Source organism: Tenrec ecaudatus, chromosome 11, assembly GCF_050624435.1.
Source record: "Tenrec ecaudatus isolate mTenEca1 chromosome 11, mTenEca1.hap1, whole genome shotgun sequence".
Lineage (NCBI taxonomy): Eukaryota > Metazoa > Chordata > Mammalia > Afrosoricida > Tenrecidae > Tenrec > Tenrec ecaudatus.
This window is the reverse complement of record NC_134540.1, coordinates 28256333-28284108: the sequence shown is the minus strand read 5'-3', so window position 1 is coordinate 28284108 and position 27776 is coordinate 28256333.

Below are 27776 nucleotides of genomic sequence, written 5' to 3'. Positions count from 1 at the left end.
GATAGGAGATGAGAGGGCAGGAGAGAGAGCTCTTTATTTCTAACAAAGGCTTATAGATATTGGGGGGGGGCATGCAAGCCCCTAATTACAGGTAAAGACATACGTCACAGGAAGGAGTTGTACTATAGGTAATAGAGTAATGAGAAGGGGACCATCTCGGGGTATCCACGCAATAGGAATGGGGGGTATTCGAGATACACATGTGACAAGATGGGTGGATTCTAGATTCAGGATGGCAGCCTAACTTTGGATGTCACTGAGCAGGTTTGACCACTTTTCTGGATCTCCATGGAAACAATTACTATCCTTAACAGTAGGGTGTGAACCCCACATTCAGTGGAGCAGACATTAGTCTGATGGCTGTATGCCTTCAGGGAGAATATCTCTAAGCATCTGACCTCCTACCATGAGCTGGCAAACTGCCTCTAACATTTGGCATATCATTGGGAGAGACAAAGCTGGGGATAAGTCTTTTTATATCCTACACATGGGGACCCTGTAGAGCAGAGTAGAACTGCCCCATGAGGTTTTCAAGTCTATAAATGTGATGGAAGCAGACTGCCACACCTTTTTTTCTGAAAGAGTAGCTGATAGGTTTGAATCACCAACTTTTCACCTAGTAACCGAGTGCTTAATCACTGAGCCACCGGGGCTCTATATCTTTAGAATCACCGCCTAGGAAAGCTTGGGAGCAGCTCTGTGCTCTCACAAGGAGTTTCTTCAGGTCAAAACACAACTCGGGGACATCTAAAAACACTATACCTATTCCATCTGGACGATGTTTTGTTATGCTCATGAGTTTATGCCGTGTCTTGAACATAGTCACTCTAAGATATAAATATCATGAGTTAGGTACAGATGCCAGCAAGCACAAAGGGGGAGAAGACGGATGCCACCTGAGGATTACACAAGAAGTGAGAAAAGCAGGGGCTAGAGATGCTAAAGAAAGGATGTTTCATCAGAGGTAACAGAGAGAGATAGAGCCTTCCTCTGAAAACTAGCACACTAATTTGAACTTCTAGCCTCCTTCACTGTGAGAAAATACCTCTCTGCTAGTTAAAACACCCACGTGGGTATTTCTGTTATAACAAAACTGGATATCTAAGAAAATCTTCTACTTACAAGTATCTTTCGCCATTTCTGCATATTTATGCTTAACTACCGTATATACTCATGTGTAAGCCGAGTTTTTCAGTACTGAAAAACTGGGGTTTGGCTTATATACAAGTCAGTGGTACCAGAGCGAGGTGTAACATCTCACTGGCCTCCTTCTCTCCCCTCTGCCCTGAGGTAACAGGAGGAGCACCCATCTAACCAATCAGAGCCGTCTATGATGTGGATGGCTCCAATTCACAGAAGCACCCGTAGTGATTCACTTACTCCGGCAGCTGAACTGGTAAGGATTTGTCTGTGGCTGTGCTCTGTCTCTCCCCTCTGGTCTCTGTGTTAATTCACATCCTACATCCCCCACCCGCACGACTACCCCCCTCCTCCTGGCTAACACGTCGCAGGGAGGGGTAGGCATTACCATCAAAGTTATTTTTCAAAGTCTTGTTTTTTTTATCCTATTAGAAATGGGTACTCTTGAACCAAAACAAAAACGCTTGTCATATGAGGCTGGTTTCAAAATTAAGATTGTGTCAAGAGCAGAAGAGAGCAATAACAGCATTGCAAGGAGGGGATTCTGTGCTGACGAAAAGCAAGTGAGGGAGTGGCAGATAATGAAGGCTGACTTAGAACAGATTCCAAAATCTAAATAAGCTCATCGTGATTTAATGTCTTTTTATGGGGCTCTAGAGAGAGAATTGGATAAATGGGTTATGGAGTGTCGCCAAAATGGTTACTGTTTAACATGCATGAGAATCCGCTTACGTGCTCTGCCAATGACTAAGGATGACAAATATAAAGCACCAGGCATTGAAAAATTTGCTGCATCAGCAGGGTGGTGTACCCGCTTCATGTTTGGCCTATGTTTGAGACAAAGAACAAAGATTTCCCAGAAATTGCCACAAGACCTTGAAGAAAGAATTATGTCATTCCAGTCATTTATTATAAAACAAAGAAGGATTTATAATTATGACCTGGCAGATATTGGGAATTTGGATGAAACTGCCATGACTTTTGATCTTCCAAGCAACAGAACTGTGGCACGTTTAGGAGAAAAAAAACATTTTTCTCACAACCACAGGAAATGAAAAAAAAACCAAAAAACACTTTACAAATATTCTATAATGTTTGGCTAATGGAACTAAGCTGCATCCTGTCATTATTTTTAAAAGGAAGACCTTGCCTAAAAAGATCATTTTCCCGCCAAGAATTACTGTGCATGCACATGTTCAAGGTTGATTGGATGAAGACGGAACAAAAAAATGACTGGAAGAAATTTGGAACTGACAACCAGGAGGAGCCTTAAAGAAAAAGCCATCATTACTTGTTTGGGATATGTTCAGAGCCCACCTATTGGATGACATAAAAAAATTGGCAAAATCTAGTAAAGTTACTTTAGCTGATATTCCAGGTGGGCTTACATCTGTACTGCAGCCTCTGGATATATCTTTGAATAAGCCTTTTAAAGACCATGTGAGAAGGATGTGGCATGAATGGATGCCATCTGGTCAAGCCCTACTAACAAAAGGAAGAAATCTCATGAAGCCTGACATAGAGTTAATAGCAAAGTGGGTTCGAGATGCATGGGAAGACATTCCAGAAGACATGGTGCGATGTGCCTTCCAGAAATGTAGTATTAGTAATGCTATGGATGGCAGTGAAGACTGCGCTTTGTATGAAAATGACAGCAGTGATGGTGATGACGGCGATCTCAGTGAGGACAGGGTCTATAATGACCTCACACCAGCTGAAGCTCTGCATTGGGATACAGATGATAATGAAGAATCCAGTTTTGAAGAATTTGAACTGTTTACATTTTAGCTTGGTTGCTAATTGAGCTCAGGGAATAGTACTCTTAAGGTATCAATGTTGATACCTTGTTGTTTTTGTTGAACCTATTTTCTACTTACTGTGCTGGTTTACTAATGTTAAATGACTTGTTTTCCTTCTTTTTATGTTTTTATTTAAAACAAATGTTTAAATACATTACCTCACTGATGTGTCAATTTTTAGTAATTTTATTTTCATTTGTTTTGATTATTGAAACTCACCAATAGCTTCTGCATTTTCCACCATAGGCTTATACTTGAGTCAATCAGTTTTTCTGGTTTCCCAGGTAATAATTAGGTACCTTGCCTTATACTCAGGTTGGCTTATATTCGAGTATATATGGCAATCAAAATAGAGATTAAACTGTATTATTGGTTGATTACTTTATTCCAAGCACAGTGTCAAAACCTATTCATGTGTTAAATCATCTCTTTTCACAATACCATAAGATTATCTTTTTTTATTTTTTTAAGATTATCTTTAAATAACTTAATTGAAAAAAATTACAAGCATTGCAAATTTAAATTATATTTTCTCTTCACTCTTCTAAAAATTAATCCAAGTATACATGAATATAATTTATAAAGGTTCCCAGTGACACAGTTAACTAGGTACTCACTTGTTAACTAAAAGGCAGGTGGTTCATTCCAACCATCTAATCCACAGAAGATGTCGCAGTCTGCTTTTGTAAAGATTACAGCCTTAGAAACCCCGTGGGACAGCTCTACTCTGTCCTAGAGGGTCCTTGTGAGTCAAACGTGATTCAATGGTAATAATTTTGTTGTTTTTGAAAGATACAGTCAATACAGTACACAGTCAGTGTTACAAGGATTATATTGGTGGGAATTTAGGCTGCATATCCACCCACAAACATTTTTTTATAATGAAGTTTACCTATTTTGCCACATGTACCTGAAATACATAAACATTTGCAATTAAGATAAATAATATTAAATGCATTTTATGTTTATTTCTTAAGTAAATTCAAAAGGAAATCATGTTGTTACTAATATTTATAAATGATTAGTGAGAGTTTTTGTTGTTGTCTTTAATTGCAGAATACATAAAAGGTAGTGCCAACATTTGTCAAAAGTTGAGACCAATTATCAACTTTTAAATTAGAAAGCTTCCTAAATCTTGTAAATTGGAATTGGTACTTCCCTACGTTAGGAACACTTTCAACTAGAAAGCTAAGGGCCAAAATATTCAGCTAAGGATTATAGAAGTCAGTAATGTTTTAACTAACAATAAGAAAGCTCATTTAAATCTTACCCAATCCAATTAAAATAGCCTTAAGATAATAAAATTTATAGTGAGAAAAAGCTTAAACAATTCAGTATCAAAAATAGAAAGTAACAAAAGTATCTTAACATAAGCAAAAGGAAATACTACCTGAATCATCATGAATAATTCTTAGCTTGAGAAAAACTTATGTTTTCTAGATTTAAGGTTAATTAGGAGAAGTTTCTATAGGCAATTACAACGTAAAGTTAACTTTTAATGAATAACTGCAGGTAAAATAATTAGATGAATAAAAGTTAGCAATTAAATAAAAACAAAAAAAATAAAATCATTTTCTCATAACTTGCATGCTAGTTATTCTTTGAAAACAGACTTGTAAAATACTAGAACTTTGAAATTAATAGTTAACAACATAAGAAAAGGAATTGATTTTGTCATTTTGACAAAATATATAGAAAGAAAAAAATTAATTATTTTAGCAAATATTAACTTTACATAAATTTTGTGCCAGGAACTGTGCTCTGCAATGATAACACAGCAACCATAACCAGGAAGACTAAAGGAATAATTTAATGAGACTCACCAAAAGTCTGTGCTCTGAAGAAGATACATACAATGCTATGAATGCACAGAATCATGACACTAACCTAATTCTCTTGAGACATGGAATGAGGCAAAATTTTATTCTTTGAGGTACTTCCATCATACCTACATCGGAATAACTGCAAATAATTGACAGCAAACAGGCCAACAGATTGTTTCAGAAGTATGTATAAACACTCCTTTTAAAGCATCATTTTCCTAAGAGAACTAGATGGCATTGTCATATTATGTGGTAACTTTGAATCAAGTTCTCCTCCCATCTTTTTATCACAAAAACGAAACAAAACTCCTCACTGCCATAGAGCCAATACTGATTCATATTGACCCTACAGAGCAGGGTAGAACAACCCGAAAGAGCAACTGCTCCTGTGGGCTGTTGAATCTGTCCTTAGGGCACAAAGGAGCTACTGAGCACTCATCCCATGGAGTCCAATGAAATTAAAATTGGAAATAAATAGTGTGCTGAGTAAAGTAGTCCTTCGGTGGTCCAATTGTTTCATGAGGTTAGCTGCTAGCTACCACTCACTGCCAGGGAGTGGATTCTGACTCTTATCTGCTCTCTCAGAGTTGTTTTTACATGCCTACAGTTTAGTTCTGATCAAGAGAAATCCAATGCACACAGAAGGAAATATTGTCCTTATAACTGTTCTGATCCTCAAGGCTATGGTTGCATCCATGTCCTTGAGAGCCTTCTTCTTTTTCAATGTCCCTCTGCTTTATCAAACATGATGTCTCTCAGGGATTGGTCTTTCCTGGCAACATATCCAAAGCATGTAGGATGAAGTCTCCTCAGCTTCACTTTTAAGGAATACCGTGGCCATACTTCTTCCCTGACAACTTGCCTGGCCCTTTTAGCAGGTCATAGAACTTTCAGTATTCTTCTCCAGCACAATTCAAATGCATCAGTTCTTCTTAGGTCTTTCTTATGCAGTTGTATATGAGGCAATTGAAAATGCCATGGCTTGGGTTCACCTAGGTCTTCAAAGAAACATCCTTGCTTTTCAATACTCTAAAGAGATCTTATGCCACCAATTTACCTAGTACAATAGATCTTTTTAATTTCCTGACTTCTGCTTCTATTAGCATTGATTGTGGCTACAAGTCAGATAAAATCCTTGACAATTTTAACATTTTTCTCTATTTATCATGATGGTAACAATTGGTCCAGTTATGTGGATTTGGGTCTTCTTGACATTGAGTTGTATTCCATAGTGAACACTACAATCCTTGATATTCATCAAGTGCTTCAAGTTCTCCTCACTTTCAACAAGCAAGGTTTTGCCATCTGCAGACCACAGGTTGTTGATAACCCTTCTTCCAATGCTGATGTTACATTCTCCTACAAATAATCCAGCTTCTCTGTGATTTCCTCAGCATATAGTTGGGATATATATGGTGAGAGGCTGCAACCCTTATGCACATCTTTCCTAATTTGAAACTATAACATTCCCTTGTTGTCCTCCCACAATTGTCCTTTTATCCTACCGTAGGATCAATCTGAGCCATAGTGAAATGTCTGGAATTCCCGTTCTTCTCAAGGCTGTTCATAATGTGCTATGATCCACAAAGTCAAATGCATTGTCATAGTCAATGAACACAAGTTGACATCCTTCCGATATGCTCTATTTTCAGACAGGATTCCTTTGGCATCAACAATGGTATCCTTTGTTGCATGTAGTCTTTGAAATCCGCTCTGATCCATGGGCAGTCCATGATCAATTCACTACTGCCACCATTGTTGGAAGGATGCAGCCGGATGCTCCTTTAGAAATCATATAGAAGCTGCTATGATTGCATATGAATAGCAGGGGTTGTTTTTTGTTTGTTTTTAGTGGTGTCAGATAGCTATTTTTGACAACTATTGCTAAACTTAAACAGAAAGCTTTTCCAACGATCCCTATAAAAACCTCATCAAGTTTAAACACTCCATTGGAGGTTTCTTAATATGCAATAATCTGGAAAACATGATTATATTTACGAGTTCTTTGGTTTATTTTCTTCTACAAGATATAGCTTTATTGTAACTTTAACTCTGGACAAATACATTTTTTCACACCCCCTCTTTTGCTAATAGATAAATCAGTAAAAGTTTCAAAACAAACCAAGTCTACTCTATTCATTTATCAATTTTCTTTACTTGCTTTCTGCTTTTGGTTTCTGGGTCATTAAGAGATCAGAAATATATTGTGAAAAAATAAACTTTCTCTCATTTATTTTTTTTAAGTTTTGAAAATCTCAATATTGATGCCATTTTTAATAAACCTGCAAAGGGTTATGACATATTTATTATTATCATTTCTTCTCAGTGAAAGGTGATGGGCAGAAAATGTATGAGTTAAAAAGTTTCAAAATACATTAAATTTGTGTTCAAAATATTTAGATAAAAGTCTAAAATCCATTTAAAATTGCTATTTAAGATATGGGAATTACTGTAAAAGGAGTGAGTGATTGATAACTGATGTTCAAATAAGCTGTCACATAAACTCCAGTGACGCTTGTCCTGGCGTGCCAATCTCAAGTTTTCGGCAGGGAAAGTGAATGAAATCTCTTCTAGGTCTTCTTCTGTCCCTTTGCTATTCTCCGACACACCGTAGATTAAAAGGTCACTACATTCCACCAATGTATTTCTAAATTAAAGTCATTGGTTGATGCTCATTAGTTGTTGCATTACTTTGAATTTGACTTTAAAAATAAAATCACCAAAAAGATCCCAGTTAATTTTGAAGGTAATATTTTCTGGATTAGAATCAAAAGTAAATGAGATTATATGTTTTTTTCAAATTTATTGAATATTATTACAATTAAGGCATGCTGCTTTATCGATGGCTATTATTGACAAGCAGATAAATTCTATAGTTTATTCAACATATTGTTTAGTTTAATATATATCTAAACTATGTACATAGTGGAGTATTTATATAAAAATTATAGGGGAACATTCTACCACTAAATACATTTAATATATAACTATCTAAATATATGTATATAAAATTCAAAGTCTATTTACAGAACAAAGCTTTTCTTCATTCTGATAGTTGAATGCACAAGCCCAAATTAGAGCAATAAATCAGGTTCTACATCATTTCAGTAGAAAGCTTTTCTAAATAGCCTTCATAAATTTCATAAGTGTTATTGTTTTCACTAGAGTTAGCAGGGAAAAAAGACTATTTAAAACAATGACTATTGTCGACAAACGATACTTTGAGTTGGCTTTCATTGCATAACTCAGTCTGCTTCTATTTTTTATTCACTCCTATATATATCCGAATTGAAAATTATTTCACAAAAGTTAGTTTGCCAACTTAAATATTTCACTGTTTTGTTTTAGGGGTTTTTTTGCCCTAAAGTTTGAATTTGTTATTTCCCCCAATTGATCTAAACTCCAGGTTTCTACACGGTGAATAAAACCTTTTAAATTAATTCTGAAATTAAATGTCCAATAAGATTTCCTTCTTTTAAGTCAACTGTAGACATGGAGGGGATTGTATGATGAGGTGCAGGATACGGGGTCACAGTGCCCAATTGTCTCTTTCGTACTGATCCCATCCCATGGTTCCCCTTTTCTTTTGAGAGCCGCTGTAACTCGCATGGAAGAGAACAAACAAGCTTTGCTGCCCAGGGTCAAATCTCCGTTCTGCTTTACATAGGAACTTATTCATGGAGAAACTAGTAACACCTAATATACTGGCTTATTCTGAGAGTTAAACCATTCAAAATGGTTAGCTATTACCTGTTGCTTGTTATCAATTGTCGTCATCCTGACGCACGATCACCCCACGTGTGCACGTTAGAACCGTGCTCCACGGGGTTTCCAAGTGTTGACCTTTCCAAGGGCTTAATTGCCCAAATGTTGTTTAGTAGTTGAGTGCTCAACAGTGTGTACGCCTCAGAGACAGAATAGTGACCAACGGATTATACGTACTATACACATCATAAGTTTAATTATCATTCCCTAAATGATATTTCCCTTCTCTCTAAACATATTTTTTTAAAATTCGCCATCCTCAAGCGGATGCTGACTCACAGCGACCCACTATAGCAGAGTAGAGTTGCCTGTGTGAGTAGTTTCTGAGACTGTTTACAGATCTGAACGCTCCATTGTTCCAACAGGGTGAGTCCATGTCAACTATCAGCAGTAGATGCACAGTTCTGTGGATCCTATGATGTTGGTAATATCACGGGGTTCTGGCAGCAATCCAGGGGAGGATGTGGGGGGAGGTGAGTGATGAGCCAACACTGACAGGGACCGAGGATAAGCACAGGTCACAAAATGGGTGGTGAGGAGAGTGTAGCATCCTAGGATATTGATCAATTGAAAAGTGCTTGAGAGGAATTACTGAGAGGTGAATGATGGTTAAGCATGATAATCGGCATGAGGAAAGAAAAAAGAAGAAACCAAAAATGTAGATACAAAAGTATAAATATATTAATATGCAAAAACATACTGATATAAAGATAGGTGTATTTGTCTACACATGTACTATATACAAATATGACAAGGAAGCAGATGGTCTTTGAGACTCTACTAAAACCTCTCAGAAGTACAATAATGGTTTATTCTAATAATGCAGCACTGTATGATAATCACCTATCCAACATGATCACTGAATGAAAAATAGATGCAGATGTGTAAGTAAATGTGGTCAAGAAAGTTGATGGGGCCTCACTCTTATAAATTATCGCACCTGGGGTCTTAAAACCTTGTCGTCAAACAAGCAGCCATTGAGCAGAGAAGCAGTAAAGTCCACATGGATGAAGCATACCAGTTTATGTGATCACGAGGTGTCAACAGATTAGGGATCAAAAGTTAAAAAATAAGCAATCAAATTGATATAAAGGAGTGTGGACAAAGTGGAGACCCAAAACCCACCTGCAGGACAATCAGACAGTCCCTCACAGAGGGGCCTCTCAGAGGGAATGAGGAATTCAGGGTGCAGCATAGCACTGATGGAACACATAACTACCCTCTAGGTCTTTAGCATTTCCTCCCCTTACGATTAATGCTTTTTCACCTCATTAATACTGCTAGACCTATGCATGTTCATCTGTATAATTAAGATCATTTGATGCAGGAACGCCAGGATGAATGACCCTTCAGAAATAGCAATAGGAGTAATGATTCCTTGAGATGATGGGAAGGCAGTGGGGAGGGGAAGGGAAGACGGGGGAGTTGATAGTCATGATGACTGTTTAACCCCACTCAAGGTGGGGGGGGGCTGAAAAACATAATTGTAGGTGAATGGATATATTGGTTGCGTAACAAGGGATCCTGGGTGGGGAGGGTAGAGGAGGGAAGGAAGGGCTAAAGGGGAGCTGATATCAAAGAGTTCAAGAAGAAAGAAAAAGGTTGAAACTGATTTTAGTAGAAATTGTACAAGTATTCTTTAGCTATTTGAACTATGGAATGTTATAGCATCTAAGAGCTCTCAATAAAGTGATGAATGAAAAATACAAAGAAGAAAACCAGTTTCATTATACCACTAGTCAAAGGAATATGTTACATAAAAATGTTTGCCTAATTATTCAAAAATATTTCTACCCTTCAGACATGGCCCCATTTAATAATTAATATTTACTGAGTACATAGTAGGCACTAAATTATTAAGTGCCTATATTCTCTCATTTAATCTTCTCATGATTATTTGATATACTCAGTATATAGAATAATCATATTAATATTAAAGCACAAGAAACCTGATCATGGATATATTAAATATATTTTTAAGATGCTTAAGATCTTAAAATTTACACCCACTGGTAGAGGATTTCCGTTCTAGGGATCTTACCATTCTGTGATGCAATTTCTATCTAAAATTTCAGAAGAATTAATCATGATTTTCCTTAATATTTTATTCAGACCCTTTTGATAGTACCTAATTAAGACATCACGCCATTCAGTAATTCAGTCATATCAAGCAGGATTGTACAATCACTACAACAATCAGTTTAAAAACAGTTTCTTTTTCCTGTAATCCTTAATATCAGCTCCCCCTGCCCCCTGGATACCTTCCAGGAACTCTCATTCTAGTTATTGTCTCTATAGATTCATCTGCTGGATTTTGATACTGAAAAACAGAAAAATATATAACAGAAAACCAAGAAGGCTAATAGAAATTAAAGAAATACAACAGAAATTAATCTCAATATGAAAAAAACCCACAGAAAACATTAAAAACTAGCACAAACACAAAGTGTATCAAAGGGGAGATTGAATCAAATCTAGTGGCATTCATATGTGTAAGAAAGAGATTTGTAGCAAGAAGTAATTATGCATCAATAAAACATCCCAGCCCAATGCAACTCAAGTCCGTAAATCCTGTATAAGTCAGTAAGTTCCTTTTCAGACTCACACAAGCACAAGCAATGATGCAGAATGCAAGAAAATGCAGAATGAAGAATGCAGGAAGACTGGTAGATGCACAGTTCTGTGGATCCTATGATGTTGGTGATATCAGAGGGTTCTGGCAGCAATCCAGGTCAGCCAGCAGGAAGGTGAAGGTAGAGAGAGAACGGGGAAGTTCCCAGGTTTTAACCATTCAAGTTAGGTTTATCATTTTAATCTACTATAATCATCTGTCCAAAACTCTCTATCTGATAACCAGGTTGTTTCCATCCCTCAATTATATTCAGAAGGAAATCACCAGAGGCTAGATGGACCAGTCCATTCTAGCTCACATGGGGTCACCCTGGATTTAACTCTGCTAGTAGGTAAGGACTGGAGGTAGGGGGTAGAAAAGTTAATAAGGATATAGAACACTGTGAAGGACCCAAAACCCACTACCTAGCCAATCAGTCCTGACTCCCAGTCCTGACCCTTTAAGTTCGATGTACAGGTATCCGGGTGAACAATCAAAGTGACAGGGTACTGAGTCTATACATTTTGAAGGCAATAGAAAGTATCATTCTTCTAATGTAGAGCAGCTATTGACTTTGCACTAGGTGACATTGCAGTTAGTAGTCCACCTGGTGGCCTTTGAGTGTAAATATTTGTAAATTTTTACTGTAGCAAATAGCCTGATGTTTCTACAGTGAAGCTGATGATGTGTTTGAATCACCAACTTTGCAGTTAGCCCCCCCGACCCTTCACCACCAATGCCAACCGAATACCTTATTTCTACTCTAAGATGGAATTTTATCTCTAAGCTATATTTACTTCCTTTCCATCCCAATTACACTAGCAAATGGACTGCAATTAAAAATTTTAAAAAAGTTAAGCCTCCTGTTGCTACAAAGTGAAAACAAAGAACAGTATCGTGAACCTACTGAATCATATCTATTACTGTCTAAGGAGCCTTGGCGGTGTAGTGGGTTGCAGGTTGGGCTGCAAACTGCAAGGTTAGAAGTTGGAAACTACTAGCTGTTTTGCAGGAGAAAGATAAGGCTTTCTACTCCCATTTACAGGTACAGTCTCAAACTCACGGGGACAGTGCTGCCCTTTCCTCTAGTGTCACTCTAAGTCCGTTGACCTTATGACAGCGAGTGTGGTTTTGAGTGATGTCAGTTTTAGGAGTCCTGGTATAAGCTTTCGGCTGCTAACTGAAAAGTCTTTCTAGATGAAAGTTGAGACTGTCTTCTGCCATAAGGATTTATAGAGCATCAGAAATCCTATGTAGAGACTAATCTGGGTCGACTAGAGAAATAAATCCGTGGACACACACGTGTATAAGAAAGAGATTTATATACAAGAGCAATTGAACATTGAGAAAACATCCCAGCCCAGTCAAGATCAAGTCCATAAATCAGATATAAGCCCATACGTCCTATAGCAAACTATAAAGTCCTCTTCAGACTCACGAAACACATGCAATGACGCCGAATGTAGGTCACAGGCAGGTGGATAGAAAGTCTTTGGATCCAGTGGCATTGGAAATATCTCAGTGCTGGCAAGGGTCCCTGCATGGCTTCTCCAGCAACCAGAGCTGCATCAGGGTGGGTCCACATGTCTTATCAGCTGCTATATCTCCCAGGGTGTGAGCAGAGATTCTCCCACCACCAAGGAGGAAAAATCAGGATTTCCCAGAATCCTTAGAGGAAGGCCATGCCTACACTGAGATCTCATTGGCCATATCCCGATTGACAGCCTAGACTCCACCCTTATATTCTTAATCTTCCAATTGACACTAGATTATGTAACTACCACAGTATCTATGAGCTGGAACTGATTCTATGGCATTAGGTGACAATTTTTTATGTACTTAAGTACAAAAATAATCAATGGGTTTGACTTCAACTCATTCTATTGTCATAGAATCAATTCTGACTCATAATGACCATTGAGGACAGATTATAGCTTCATAGCTGCACCCTTGGGTTTCTGAGACCTTTATAGGAACAGAAAATAGCACCTTTTGTCCTCAGGCTGGGTTATGGGTTCCAATGCTGCCCTTTGGATTAGCAGTGTGGCTTGTGATCCACCTGGCCATCAGGCCATAAAGAAAAAATGCCACTTGAGTATTTAAAATTATCTCCAGGTTTAACTTCCCCAGAGCCATGAAAGCTTAATCCCATTGCTCTTTAAAGGTACAGGGAGCACTAGGTGAGTTTTATTTCAGAGTTTATGAAGACATAAATGTGTAAAGGAATTTTGACCATTTGAAAATATTCATTCTGTCTTTTATCACTCTTGACTTTTCTTACCAGAAGACCTATATATTGGCATTGCTGAATGATTTCAAATACATGCAATACAAAGATCAGATGGCTTCCCAATAGTAGCTATGTGTCATTCATGTTCTCCACAACTTAATGTTTTCTTTTACCTATGTGCACACATAGAAATTATAATTAAAATGCCTACTCATCATGTTGTTGGTATTAGGTGCCATCCAATCAGTTTGGGCTCATACGGATTTATGTGTTAGCCCATTGTTGCAGTGACTTTGTAAGTCCATCTGTCCTTCCTCTTTTTTCATGGGGGCCTTCCTTGTTTTGTTTGTTGTTGGTGACCATCCACTTAAACAAGCATGATCTTCTTCTCCAGGGGCTGCTCTCTCCTGAGAACATGTTCAAAGTACATGAGACAAAGTCTTGCCTCCTTGTCTTTAAGGAGCATTCTGGGTATACTTCTTCCAAGACAGAACTATTTATTTTTTTAACACTCCATGCTTCTTTCAATATTCTTTGATAATGCCATCATTTAAATGCAGAGATTTTTCTTTGGTCTTCTTTATTCAGTGTCCATCTTCCACACGTATTTGGGGCGATTGAAAATACCAAGGTTTAGGTAAGGTACGCCCTGCTCCTCAAAGTAATTTCCTTTCTTTTCACCTCTTTTAAGAGGGCTTGTTCAGCCGAGTTCCGAGTCTCAAGAGCCCTTTGATCGTTCCACAGCTGCGTCAATGAGCATTGGCTCTGGATCCAAGCAAGATCAAAACCTTGACAACCTTTACTTTTCCCCCTTTTACCATGATGTTGCCTCTTGATCCACTTGTGAGGATCTTTGTTTTCGTTACACTGAGTTTGAATCCATACTAAAGACTACAACTTTTGATTTCCATCAACAAGTATTTCAAGCCTGTCTCACTTTTAGCAAGCAAGATTCTACCACCTGAATTTCAAAGGTTGTTAATAAGCCTTCCTCCAATTTTGATGCTTCATGCAATTCAGGGTTTCTGATTATTTGCTCAGCATAAAGATTAAATAAATATGATGAGAATACAACCCTGAAGTTCACCTTTCCTGATTTTCAACACTATAATATTCCCTTGTTCTGTTAGTGCAACTGCCTCTTGATCTATGTACAGGTTTCCCATTCACATAATGGAGTGTTCTGGAATTCCCGCTTTTCTCCAGGAGAGCCCTATCTCGCTGTGGTCCACACAGTTGAATGTCTTTGCACACCACACATGGAAAACCCAGAAAACAAAGCCATTGCCATGACCATATAGGACAGGCTAGATTGCACCATTGGGTTTCCAATGATTTAATCTTTATAGAAGTAAGCTGATACATATTTCTCCCTCAGAGTGCTGGTGGGTTTCTACTACTGACTTTTCAGTTAGGCACCAAGTACCTTAACCATTGAGCTACTAGATAGTCTTATATTTATAGCGGAAAGAGAAAAAATGTTAGATCTTTTTTCCCAAAATCACACTTTTTAGTTAATTTCCAGTTACCCAGGATATCAAAGGGTGTCTTGTAAGATTAGTGTCATTGATATATGCTGTTGGCTATTTATCATTTCCCTTTATCAGAGATTGAATATCAATGATTAATTCTTTATATTACACATCTCACCAAATTTTGGAAACAATGAATTTTCATTTTCAATAACTTTTCTCCCTAAACCCCTGCTCTTATATTTATATTTTAATATTTACTATCACCTATATATTTTGTTTAAAATATTTTCTTTCTGGGTTTTAGTTTTATCTATGCATTTTTTAGACTGATATATTTGTTTACAGGTATTTGTAATGCTATCTTGTTTTTTATTTATTCTTTTACTTAATATTAGATTCCAATCTTTAATTTAACTAACTTATTTTGTTTTTAATTATATTTCTTCTTCACCAGCTAGGGGAGTTCTATTAAATATTGCTAAAGATTGTGTTGCTGAATGGGATTCCTGCTGAAATCTGAAGTTTGAGTGGTTCAGTGATGTGTGGACTAAATCTAGGAGGAAACACAAAATAAACTCTCAGTTACCAAGGATCATCTCATGCAAAAGCTTGCTTGGTTCTGTGTGTATTTTTCCTATTAGCCCGACTATTAGTTATTGGTTTCACAATCTTCTTTTCTTCCACATAGATGAACTGAATCAGGCAGATCAGTGTATTACAGGACAGCTAGGACAAACAAGCCCCTGGGGGGTGCACACAGCTAGGAGCTCAGACACTAGTGGAAAGATAGAGTTCTGAATCCACCCAGGAGGCTCAGAAAATACCTGGTGGCCGACTTCAGAAAACTCAGTTGTTAAAATCCCGTAGAGTGTTGTTCCACTCGGATTCCCGTGGGGTTGCCATAAGTTTCAGTTGACTTGAAGACAATTGGTGTAGAGTCAGAAGAAAATAATTGTAATTTTCTTCATAATGTGTGTTTATAATGGGTTAAAAAAGAATAAGGGATGAAAATTGGACCCCCTCTTTTGATTGTGCTGATGGATTCCTGGACATTCCCAAAGCACATGTCAACCCTTATTAAATGGTACTTTTAAATATAAATGGTCTAATACATGTCAATTTCAGTTCAATGAGGCTGTTAAAATCATGATCTATTAATATATGCAGCTACCAAATTGCATGCTCAACTATTGATAAAAAGGTTTGTCCATTCACACTCAACAAGAATTGTCTCAGAAGACATGACTGTTGACTGATTCTAAAACGTCAGAGCTTTAGAAGTTCCATAGATCGTGATTCTGCAGTGTCTCAATTCCTGCGCTGTTTTACCTCTCTAGTTTCTAATATCCATTTGGATAGTTACCCCGACCTGGCAGAAAAAAAAATCATGATGAAAAGGTTTGCTAAGGAAGTTAAAAGTTGTAATGCTAGTGAGAAATATTCAGGATAGTTGTTTAACAGGGCATGTTACAACATTTCATGTCTGCTGATAAATGCTCAAAGGGTAAAGCTTTTTGCTATAAACTTCCACCCAAAGACATGCAGCTTAAAATCCAGGGGCCCGCAGCTCACTGAATTAAGTATCCAGGGGCACACCTTTCCAGTAAGCCTCAACACAGTGACAGCTCCGGCACTGTGGGTCAGCAACCTCAACCTCCCTAAGTGCCCAGAGGAACCTCACTCTGCAAGCCATCCTTCTTCATAGAGCACTCAGCATTCCTTGCTGAGAGGTTTAGGAACTCCTTCACTGTCTTCCCTGCTGTGGCTCCTGGTTCTGCTACTGCTCTTCTGATGGAGCTGTCATCTGAATCCTGGAGGAGCACTGGACAGGTGTCTCTGCTCCAGAGGCACCCCACTCCTGGCTCTTGGTAGTAATGGAATCTCTAATCCTCCTCTTCAAAGGGCTCATGTTATTCCCAGCAGGAAGCCACTCTGGGACTCTCATTCACAATTACTCACAGGTGAATCCACTGAATCTATTCTTCTACCTGATTACCAGACCCATACAGAGAAAGGTCCTTTGGTAGGAGTCTGAGACAATGACTAAAAGAGCTACATTAAATAATCTACTGTGCCTGCAGGTTTTGTTCTGCACATGGGCAACTTTGTGAAAAGGAGGAAAAATAAATGATGGTGAAGTTCACATCTATATCACAATGCTGATGTGTTGAAGCAGTTCCCCATTTTTTGTTGTACTATTTTATTGCTTTCTCCTCTTGTTGATTTATAACACAGAATATAAACAAACAAGCAAACAAAAACAAAGCAAGGCTGTGGGGTGAAAGGGAGGTGGAGGGTAAGAGGACAATAAGATAAAGCAGCTCAAAGAGAAGGCATTGCATTAGCCCATTTCTACAAATACCCCAGTACTTTGATGTTGTGAGCTAGGCATTAGGTTCTTAACTATAAGTTTGGTGATTCAAATCTATCCATTGCTCCACAGGAGAAAGTTGAGGCTGTCTGCTCCCATTAAAAAAAAATGTAGTGTCAGAAACTATATGGCCACTCTGAGTTGGATTGCTTGCTTGCAATTCAACTTTATTTATTGATCCAAATTTGAGCTTCACACATGTGAGAAATTAAAGTATAAATATATACCTTTTCAAATATTAGTGACTAGAGCTGTAAAATGATTCATTATATTTTGATTTATTTACTACTTTAGTTTTGATTTCCCATGAAAGCCAAAATAAAGCAAGTTTGTATTAGTCTATAAAAATGAATATAAATAGATGTCTCTGGTGTAGGCAGTTTTTGGCTGCAGTTGCGTTTATTTTCCATCATTACTTTTTGAGTGGGATGGAGACACTTTCATCTTAGGCATAATAATAGTGAAAATAATTAAGGATAAATTTGAAAATATTTCCTGAAACCTTCTTCCTAGATACTCTCTGAAAATGAAGAGGACTTTGTATTAAAAATAATTTGATAAAGTCATTGAGCAATTATATGTTCGAAGTATGCTGTTTGGGACAAGTTATTTCCTGTGAAATATCCCCTATGAATACAGTGTAAGACTTCTGGAGTGTATCCTATCATTTGTGTGAGCTATCAGACATTTCAAAGATGCTTTAATCAAGGGTTAGGTTAATGTTAGGGTATGACTATAAGGCACTTAACATAAACAACATAACATAGCATTACACCAGTCATTGCATTTAAGATTGTATTGTCTGATGCACTTTGTGTTGTTTTGATGAGGTAAAAGTCATGTTGTTGTTGTTGCTGATGTTTTTGTCAGGTGCTGTAAAATCTGTTCAGGCTCATAACTGTATATGTACAACAGAAGGACACAATACCAAGTCCTGTATTTTGTGACCTTTAGTGCATTCATAATACCATGAATTCACCACCTCTATATAACTTCAATATGTTTTCATGGCCTCAAAGAAAACCCAGTATTCATTGATGAATCATTTATGCTTCATCTTTCCACTTAGCTGTCGGCGTTGTTAGGTCCCTGTTAGGTGTCACCAAGTCAGTTCCTCCCAATAGTGACCCCATGTCCAACAGAAAGAAGCTCTGCCCCGCTCTGCGCCATCATTTCAGTCCTTTAAATGACTGGGTCCATTGCAGCCTCAGTGTCAATTCATCTCAGTGAGGACTGCTCTTTCTCGGTGCCCCTTTACCAAGAATGATGCGCATTCTCAGGCATTGGTCTCTCCTGACGCGCGTCTCAAGTGTAGATGATTACATCTCGTCATCCAAGCCCACAGGGAGCACTCTGGCCAGACTTCAAAGACAGAGCGGTGTGTCCTTTAAGTAGTTGTCCGGCATTACAATTCAATTAGCTCTTAGTAAGATTTCAGAAAATAATTAGCATTTCCTATACGCACTTAAATCTTTTGTATGTTTCACATCAATGAAACCATATAATCTCACCTTTGTAACTGAATTGTTTTATTCTATATATTTTTCCCTTAACTTTTGTTGCAGCCTGTACTGTATTAATTATTTGATTAGATTTGTTTTATCCACTCATCAGTTGTTAAGAATAAGTCATGAGGGACTGTAGCATCCAATAAGAATTACACTCATTATGAAAGAAACCAAAATTCTCAAAACTGGACCAATGGAAAATGTCATAACAAATGGAGAAAAGATCAACATGATCAGTTCTATCAATTTTGGTTCATCAGCCTGTGCCGTGAATTTGGTCTGTGAATTTCAGAATAAATCTGTTTTGGTTGGCACTAAATGAGTACATTTTAAACACTTAAAAAATCTATCATCTTAATCTCAAAGTGCTAATGCTTTTTCTATGTTTACTTCAAGGAAATTTATTTTCCTTCTTCAATTATATTTACTGTAGATTAGTTAAAAGTTTACATTTTGGATCATCAACTTTTATCAGCTTAAAGTATTAATCAAACATCCAATAGTTTACTGTATCCAACAGTTTAAAGTACTGAGCAAACCTTGATTTCCCATCTCCCTCTATCATTCAAGTTAATTCCTCTTTCACTCAAGTTAATCCCTATCAATACTCTAGCTCATGCTTTTATTTTCCCTCCCTTGCTTTTTTCACCTGGCCAACATTTAAAGTTGGTTTCCTTTGGTATCAAAGTTTTTACCTCCTCGCTCTCCTTTTATCAAGGGTCTCCTATAATATGTGTCATTCTGTAATTGGCTAATTTCACTCAGCCTAGTGTTGTCTATGTCTATCCATGTCATGAGTTGTTTTGTGGTTACCTCTTTGTTTTTAGTGATGCATAGTATTCCGTGGTGGGTATGTACCAAATTGTCTTTATCCTGGCATATAGATTGCTTCCATCTTCTTGCTGTTGTGAACAGTGCTGCAATGATCATGAATGTGCGTATGTTTGTGATATGACTCTAAAACTGTTAGGGTACAAGCCCAGCAGAGGTATTTCTGGATCATATAGAATTTTCTAGCCAGCTATGTGAGGTAGTGGGATATGGTCTTCCAGTCCTTATGCATATTTACAGTTCCACCAGCAGTGTATGACGGTTCCAGTCTCTCTGCACCCTCTGCAGCATTTGTTGCTTTGGTGTTTCAGTATCAGTGTCATTTTCCATGTAATACAGTATCTTATCCTTGCTTTCTTAGCTGCGGCTTCCATGAATCGTGATCATGGATCCAAGTAAAATAAAAATGTTTAGCAACTTCAAGCTTTGTTCTGCTTATCATTATGTATAATGGTCCAGTTGTGAGAATTTTTGTTTTCTTTACCTTGAATTGGAATCCATACTGAATACTGTAGCTTTGAACCTCATCTTCACTTTGGAAACTCATAATTGTTTTAATTTTTCTGGCCTTGATAACTTGTGATCTTGATCATTTATTGATATGTTTGTTGACTGGACATCATCGTTAGTAAAAAATCTGTTCATGTTCTTTGCCCACTTTTTAATTCAGCTATTTTTATTTTTCTCATTGAGGTGTTGTAGTTTTTTATAGATTTTAGAGATAAATCACTTGCCCACATGATATTCCCATACCTTGAATTCTCTTTTTATTCATCAAAAGTCTTTTATTTGGTAACAGTTTTACTGGCATGCAGTTTACATAGCATAGAATTTAATAATTCAATCATATTAACAGTTGCTTACCGGTAATCATTGCCACAATCAATTTTAGAACATTTTCTTCTTTCTAGAATTCATTGGTATTAGCTCCTGATATCCCCACAACTTCCTCTGTCATAACCACCCAGGATCATTAATATTGTCACTGTGTTCATAGTTTTATTATCCTGAGTTTCATATGCAAAAAACCATACTAAGGAAAAAAACATCAATATAAAATAAAACAGAAAAATCTCAATAAAAAAGTAAGTAGAACAAATTTAAAATGGGTCAAAAGAGAGATCAGATTATATAATGCTAAATTTTAACTAAATTTAATCTGAAATAATCCACTTTCTTAAAAGAAAAAACAGATTTCTTGTCATATAATTCACATATCATACAATTCAAAACATGAGTGCAATATCAAAGTATGGCAAAGAAACTAGATTGTGGCAAGCTATCATAAAGAACAGCATCTGGGCAGTGGTTCTCACCTGTGGGTTGTGACCCCTTTGGGGGTTGAACAACTCTTTCACAGGGGTCACCCATTTCATCAGAGTAGCAAAATGACAGCTATGAAGTAGCAACAAAAATAATTTAATGGTTGGGGGTCACCACAACATGAGGAACCGTATTAAAGAGTCGCACATTTGGAAGGTTGAGAACCACTAAGCAAGGTTTTTTTTTTTTCAAGTACAAGTGAAATATTTAATGCTGACATTATAAATACCAAGATGATCAAACATCATTCTTATACCAAGAAAGAAGAGTCCAAAAGGGGGCTGATTGATATATAATAGATGTATTCTTAAACACTATGGAAACACTGAATAATTTTTAGAGGTTTCACCAAACATGATATTTTTGCTGAATCTTGAAGGAGCTATTATTCACCAGGTAGAAGAAATAGGATAGAGTATTTAAATATAACTAGGATTTAGGGTCAGAGGTGTGAGAGTATGCCTGACATGTTGAGGATGATGAGTCTGGGCCAAAGTGGACAGAAACCTAGTGGATGTTGAGACTAGGCCAAAGTGGATAGAAGACTAGTGACAAATTAAAAATTCTAGTTTGTTTCTAGACTATCATGGGCTAATTAGATTAGCAATAGTCCTAGTAAAGGGATTGGGGGAGATGGTGAGTTGGGTGTTTATTATGACAGCAGAATTTTTAAGCTGGGGTTTTAAAGGCTCATCTACAACAAGCAGTGAGGCATGAAATGAGACCACATGGAAGATGTTCACCGGGCTTTGTGATCCAAGGACTGTAAATAATAAAATCAAAATCTGAGAGAGGGAATGGCATCAGATCATAAATTGTGAGCAACTGGTTTGCAGAACACTATGAGTGATAGAAGCCCAAATCCATTTGCAAGGTCCACATATGGACTAAGCCTCTGGTGACTCGACCCTGACCAGAGTCAGAGGAGGTGAATGGCCTTGCCTTACAGACAGAAAGCCTTGTGGAGTTGATTATGATGGATGCAGTTAGGTTAAAATGTAATATATCAGTTGATCTCACTTTTGTCCCATTTGAAAGTTCTTTCAGGTAGAACATAAAAGTAAAGGGGAACTCTACATGGATTAAGCTCCAGTGAATCATCTTCAACCACAGACCAAGGTTGTTTCATGCAGCTTTGCTTTCATGCCCAGTGTAGTGGAAAGTGGGTTATTGCAATGGGTTGAGGGGAAATGAAGATACATTGTTTTGATAATAACTTGCTTGCATTTTCCAAACCAATGATAGATTATGTACTTAAACATATTTGATTATTTCTGTTTTATTTTAGCACTATTTTGTATACTGCTTTGATTTTGCGAGATGGATTTTCAAATGAAAATTATGAGTCTGTATAAGTGAATTCAAAAAGTATTTCTACAAACACATAGAAACCTTTATTAAACAAAGGCATCAAAAAGTGCAGCTATTTGATATCCACCCCTCTGTGATATCAACCTTTAGTATTTTCTCTTTCTTTTGTTCCTTGTCTCTGTAATAGAATACATACAATATTCTACTTCAAAGAATACATAACATATGCCATGTATTTGCATTTCTTAAAAAACCCTTAGATGATTTTGGATCAGAGGCTATTATATTTAATAAACCTCATTGCAGGCTTTATCATAAAAATGAGTTATTGTTTAAATTTTAAAGTCTGATGTGATTTGGTATGTGGTATATTACACAAAAGCATTTGTACTTTTAAATTCAAAATATTAAAGTACTAAATTTCTAGAGCCGTTGAATAATCTCCAGACATTTAAACTTAAATTTTCATAAAAAAACTTTCTGAATTTTATATGATTATAAACAACCAGATGTATACACTTCAGAAAAACTAAGAGATAAGCATGTCAAATTAATTTAAATGCTTTTGAGAGATTACAAATGTTTCTTTCAAATCCCACAACAGAATATATATATTATAGATATTTCTACACCCATATTATAGATGCATATTATTTATGAAAACTATCACCACATTCTATTATAATTATTTCAAAATATTAACACTTCATGTTTAATTGTTTTTTTCAAATTACTTATATATGTTTTAAAAATATTTTACTGTGAATTGAGTGAACTTATGGAGATCAATTTTCATCAACAATGCGCATACATTTTGTTTCATGTCATTGCAATTCCCACAATTTAAGATCACTTACCATATGTCCTCTGTTTGTTATTGTGATTTCCATTCCTCTTCTTTTCCTAAACCCTCTGAAACTTGCCCTTCAGTAAAGTTTGTACTTTTTATGTATAATGGTAACTACTTTAAAGTGTCTTGTGTATATTTTAGATATGAATGCTTTGGATTACTTTCTGCATCACAGAAACGGCCACCTGTTTGTTCCTTTCTCATACTTTCTTGACTTGCATGTTGCTATGAGGCTGTAAGCTATACCCCAAAGCCCTGGTCATTTCATCTACTCAGTCACTTCATATGCAAAAAGTTATTCACTTTAACTTCTATATATAAAATATATAACTAGTGTAGCCTAAGATGTATTATCTAGAGAAGTGAAACCACTAAAGTTTATGTATGTGTGCATATATAAATAAATAAATATATATATATATTATATATTTACATGAAGAGAATTATTCACACCATTGTTGAAATGAGAGATTTCTAAGTCTCTATTTCAGATGTAAAGCTCGTGATCCCAAGGTGAGCAAGAAGATCATGGATTTGTGGCTACAAAGACAAATTCATGGTTGGCATATGACATGGCCGGTCAGACGGCAGGTCACCGATGACCTTGTCATCCTCAGGCACAGCTGGACTAAGTTCAGAGACCCAGAGTCAGATGATGAACCACATGCAGGGTTCCAACCCTGGAAAACACAAGCAAGCTTTTTGAAAGTGTCCATTTACATTGGCAGTAGGTCACATCCAAGAGGAGATTTCTCTTCAATTAGCAAACTGTTGCTCATAGTAGATCTCATTATGGTGGTGATTAAATTGTATTAGGGGATTGCTCCGTAACACTGATACAAACAAGTTGACACATAATCTTAACTATCCCAAAGTGGATGCATTAAACATATTTATTTCTAGTGCTGAGACTCTTGATGCATGTGTGTGTTCAAGCTTGGCAGATCAAAGCGACAAGCTACTCCATGGGACAAAAATGAGGCTCCCATTCCTGTAAATGTTTAGTCTTGGAAACCCTATTTGTGGTTCCCATGAACTGTAATTGACTGATGCCAGTGGGTTTGGTTTTCAGATTTTATTTGAACATTAACAATGCTGCACCATTTTCTTCCTAGGATAAAGATGAAATCTATCTGAAAAATAAGGATGGTAATATTCTCACTGAGAAGCGTAGTTGGGGTATTATAATTTTTTCTTGGAGAAACTGATTTCACACACATCCAGGATGAGTAGCATGAATTCCAACAGTTTTAGTGTTGTCTAAGAGATGTGCCCAATTTTACAACTAGTACACTGGAATTTTAATTGGAATTTTGTTAAACATGTAGACACGCTACAAATAAACCAATATTTCCCAACTTTCAAAATGCTAAGCATTTCAAATTGTGTATCAACTTTCCTTTCTTTGTGCCTTTTCTTTAAACTCAAAATTACATATATACTATAGATCATATTCACCCAAGGCAAACATATAATGTGGTTTTAAAAATTATTCGAATATCTTCATTCAGATCTATAGTAACTTTACTTTTTTCGATATTTTGAGCGATTTTCACGAAGTATTGTGGGGTTTAAAATTCTCTAAGGTTTTGCTTAGCTATAGAAAGTCATCTTAATAGGCAACAATGTGTAGAAATAACCCACATGAACTTTTTCGTTAAGATTTATTTCTCATTTTGCTTTTCTTCATATCTAGGGAAAATAATTTTGTGCTACTTTCAAAACTGAATAAAATGTATTAAGTTTAAAAAAGGTCATTTTCCTAGGAATATATCTGTATCCCAAGGCTCCTGGCATAGAGAGGACGGATCAATGATCCTTATACAATTCCAAAGCAGAAGAGTGGAGAATAAATCTTCCCAGAATGATGCCAGACTTTTAAAACATTCTTCAGAAACAATGACACATTTTATAAAATAATCACAGAATAATACCTTTCATACCACACATGATGGCAGGTGCATTATCTTTTCAACTTATAAACTACTTCAAAAATTATGTATAGCATTATTAAATATTATTGTACATTTCTAAAGTCAAAAGTTGATTGACTATTTTGGTACTAAATTAATATCAAGCACTTTTGTATCAAAATAGATAAATAGCTATCATCTATGACACATCAAACTATTTTCATAGATATTTTTGATAAATAGTTTATTACTAAAAAATTTTAATCATTTTATTGGGGGCTCATACAAGTCTTATCACAATCCATAATCCATTGTGTCAAGTACATTTGTATATTTGTTGCAATCATCATTCCAAAAACATTTTATTTCTACTTGAGCCCTTGGTTTCATCTACTCATTTTCCCCCTCCCTCCCCATTCACCCTCCCTCACGAACCACTGATAATTTATAAATTATTATTTTGTAATTTCTTACACTGTCTGACATCTCCCTTCATCCATTTTTCTGTTGTCCAACCACCCCGGGAGAAGGTTATATGTAGATCCTTGTAATCAGTTCCCCCTTTCAACCTCACATTCCTTCCACCCTCCTGGTATCCCCACTCTCACCACTGATCCTGAGGGGGATCATCCATCCTGGATTCCCTGTGTTTCCAGTTCCTATCTGCCCCAGTGTACATCATCTGGTCTAGCCAGATTTTAAAGGTAGAATTGGGATCATAATAGTGAGGGTAGGGTGGGGGGGTTGTTACTAATCATTTTCAAGCACATAGAACAATTGCTTCTAGCAATATAACTCTCAAGAGTTGTGTTTTAAAAATTTTTTTTAAATATATGTGGATCCAACTTCTGATTTTATATAAAAGTAACACATAATGGTTATAATATAAAACCAATTTTAGTGAATTTCTGGTACTAGAAATATTTCAATGTCATTTTCCTGATATTTTGTTGATTTCAACCCTTGATCTTTTATTCTGAATATAACCTTATTTGAAAGATATTTGTGATATCCAAAATTGGTAGGATAAAGGCATGAAGTGGCTGGCTTACAAACTTTCATAGATGGGGGAGTATATTGATAATATTATTGGATTATGGTATAGGTGTTCACATAGGCATAGAATGTTTTCATTTTGTTCACTTAGAGAATGTTATGTTTAAATAAGTGCAGCACATTTTTAATGCATGTTAGTTTTTTCCTGTAAGATACAGATTAGATCTTGTTGTTTTGTTTAAAAATTACATAAGGCTAAAGAGTTGTGTGAGTGTCAAGTTTGACAAGGGGTTGTCCGTGGCAGTTACATAATCTGTCAACCTGTGACGGGGTGGAGTCTAGCCTGTCAATCAGGTCATAACCAATGAGGCCTCTGTGTGGGCATGGTCATCTCCTGAAGATTCTGGAAGCTCCTGTATTCCTATCTGGAGGCAAAAGACACTCTGCTTCATATTACCATTGACAAGACGCATGGAGAGGTGCTGACAGAGCCAGAGCCCTGGAGCTGGAGAAGCCATGTGGAGACCCACACCAATGCAGACATGAGTTGCTTCCAACACCATAGGAGCTGCAAGACACGGTCTCCATCCTGGCAGGCCTGGCCCCCTATTTGTAATCCTCAGCTTGAAATCATCCTCACAATTCTGCTGATGCTCATGGGAGACAATAGCAACATACTTTAACAAAGTGTAAGTATAATAAAGTTCAATTTTAAGTAAGGGTCTTTGAAAGCAATGCCATCTTCTTAGAATTTAGACTGAAATTATTTCCATTATCTATTCTCTTTTCTGTTTTTAATCTTCCTCCTTTTCTTTAATTATCTTAAAACTATGTGTTGATTTGGGTTTTTTCCCCCAACAGTTTCATTGGCATATAACTGACATATCATACGATTCAATAGTCCAGTCACATCAAGATAGCTGTACAATAATCAACACGATCAATTTTAGAACATTTTCTTTATTCTTGTGCTTATCATCCTAACTCTTCATTCATCCCAACCTCCCCTGCCATACCACCAAGGAACAATTCCTCCAGTTACTCACTCTATGTATTTTCATATCCTGGATTTCGTATACACAGAAACATTAAAGAGCAAGCAACGAATGGAAGTTAACAAGAATGACAAAGTATAACAAATGGAAACCTCAATCGAAAAGAAAACAAAAAGTGTTAAAAAAAACAGAGAAAAATTTAAATGTATCGTAAAGGGGATGGAATGATAGGGTGGTAAATTTTAGCATAGCTGCATCTGCAACAATCTACTTTCCAATACGTTCATCTTGTTAGCACGGCTCGTCACATTCCTGGTCCTGATGGGAAGGATCATTTGTACAGCCCCTTCGCTGTTTTTTATTTTTCTTCTTCTCAGACCTGAAACAACTTTACAATAGGTCAAAGGGGAGATCCAATGACACTTGATTACATTTGGACTTCATGATTTCTGCCATGACACAAGGACACTCAGATCCCTCAACTGTGATCAGAGGGGATTCCCCAGAGCCTTCCTCCTTGTATGGATCCTGCAAATGGATTCTGTCCTTTTTCATTGAGGTTGTTTTGATTTTGTTTTGCTTTACTTTTCAGATTCCTGCTTGGAATTTATGGGAAGCATTGAATGATTCCTAAAAAAAGATTGGGCATTACCACAAAGCTGTAACTGACAATCAAGTTTCCAGGGAACACAGAAAGTCAAATTTGGTTTGATGATCCTCACAGTTGATTCTGTTGTGGTTCGAGCCATCATTAGGCAGGTCTTGAGTTCATTAGCCCTCTGGGTTCCTAAGGGAATTGGATTCATAATTCCAGCATAAAATAAATATAAATAAA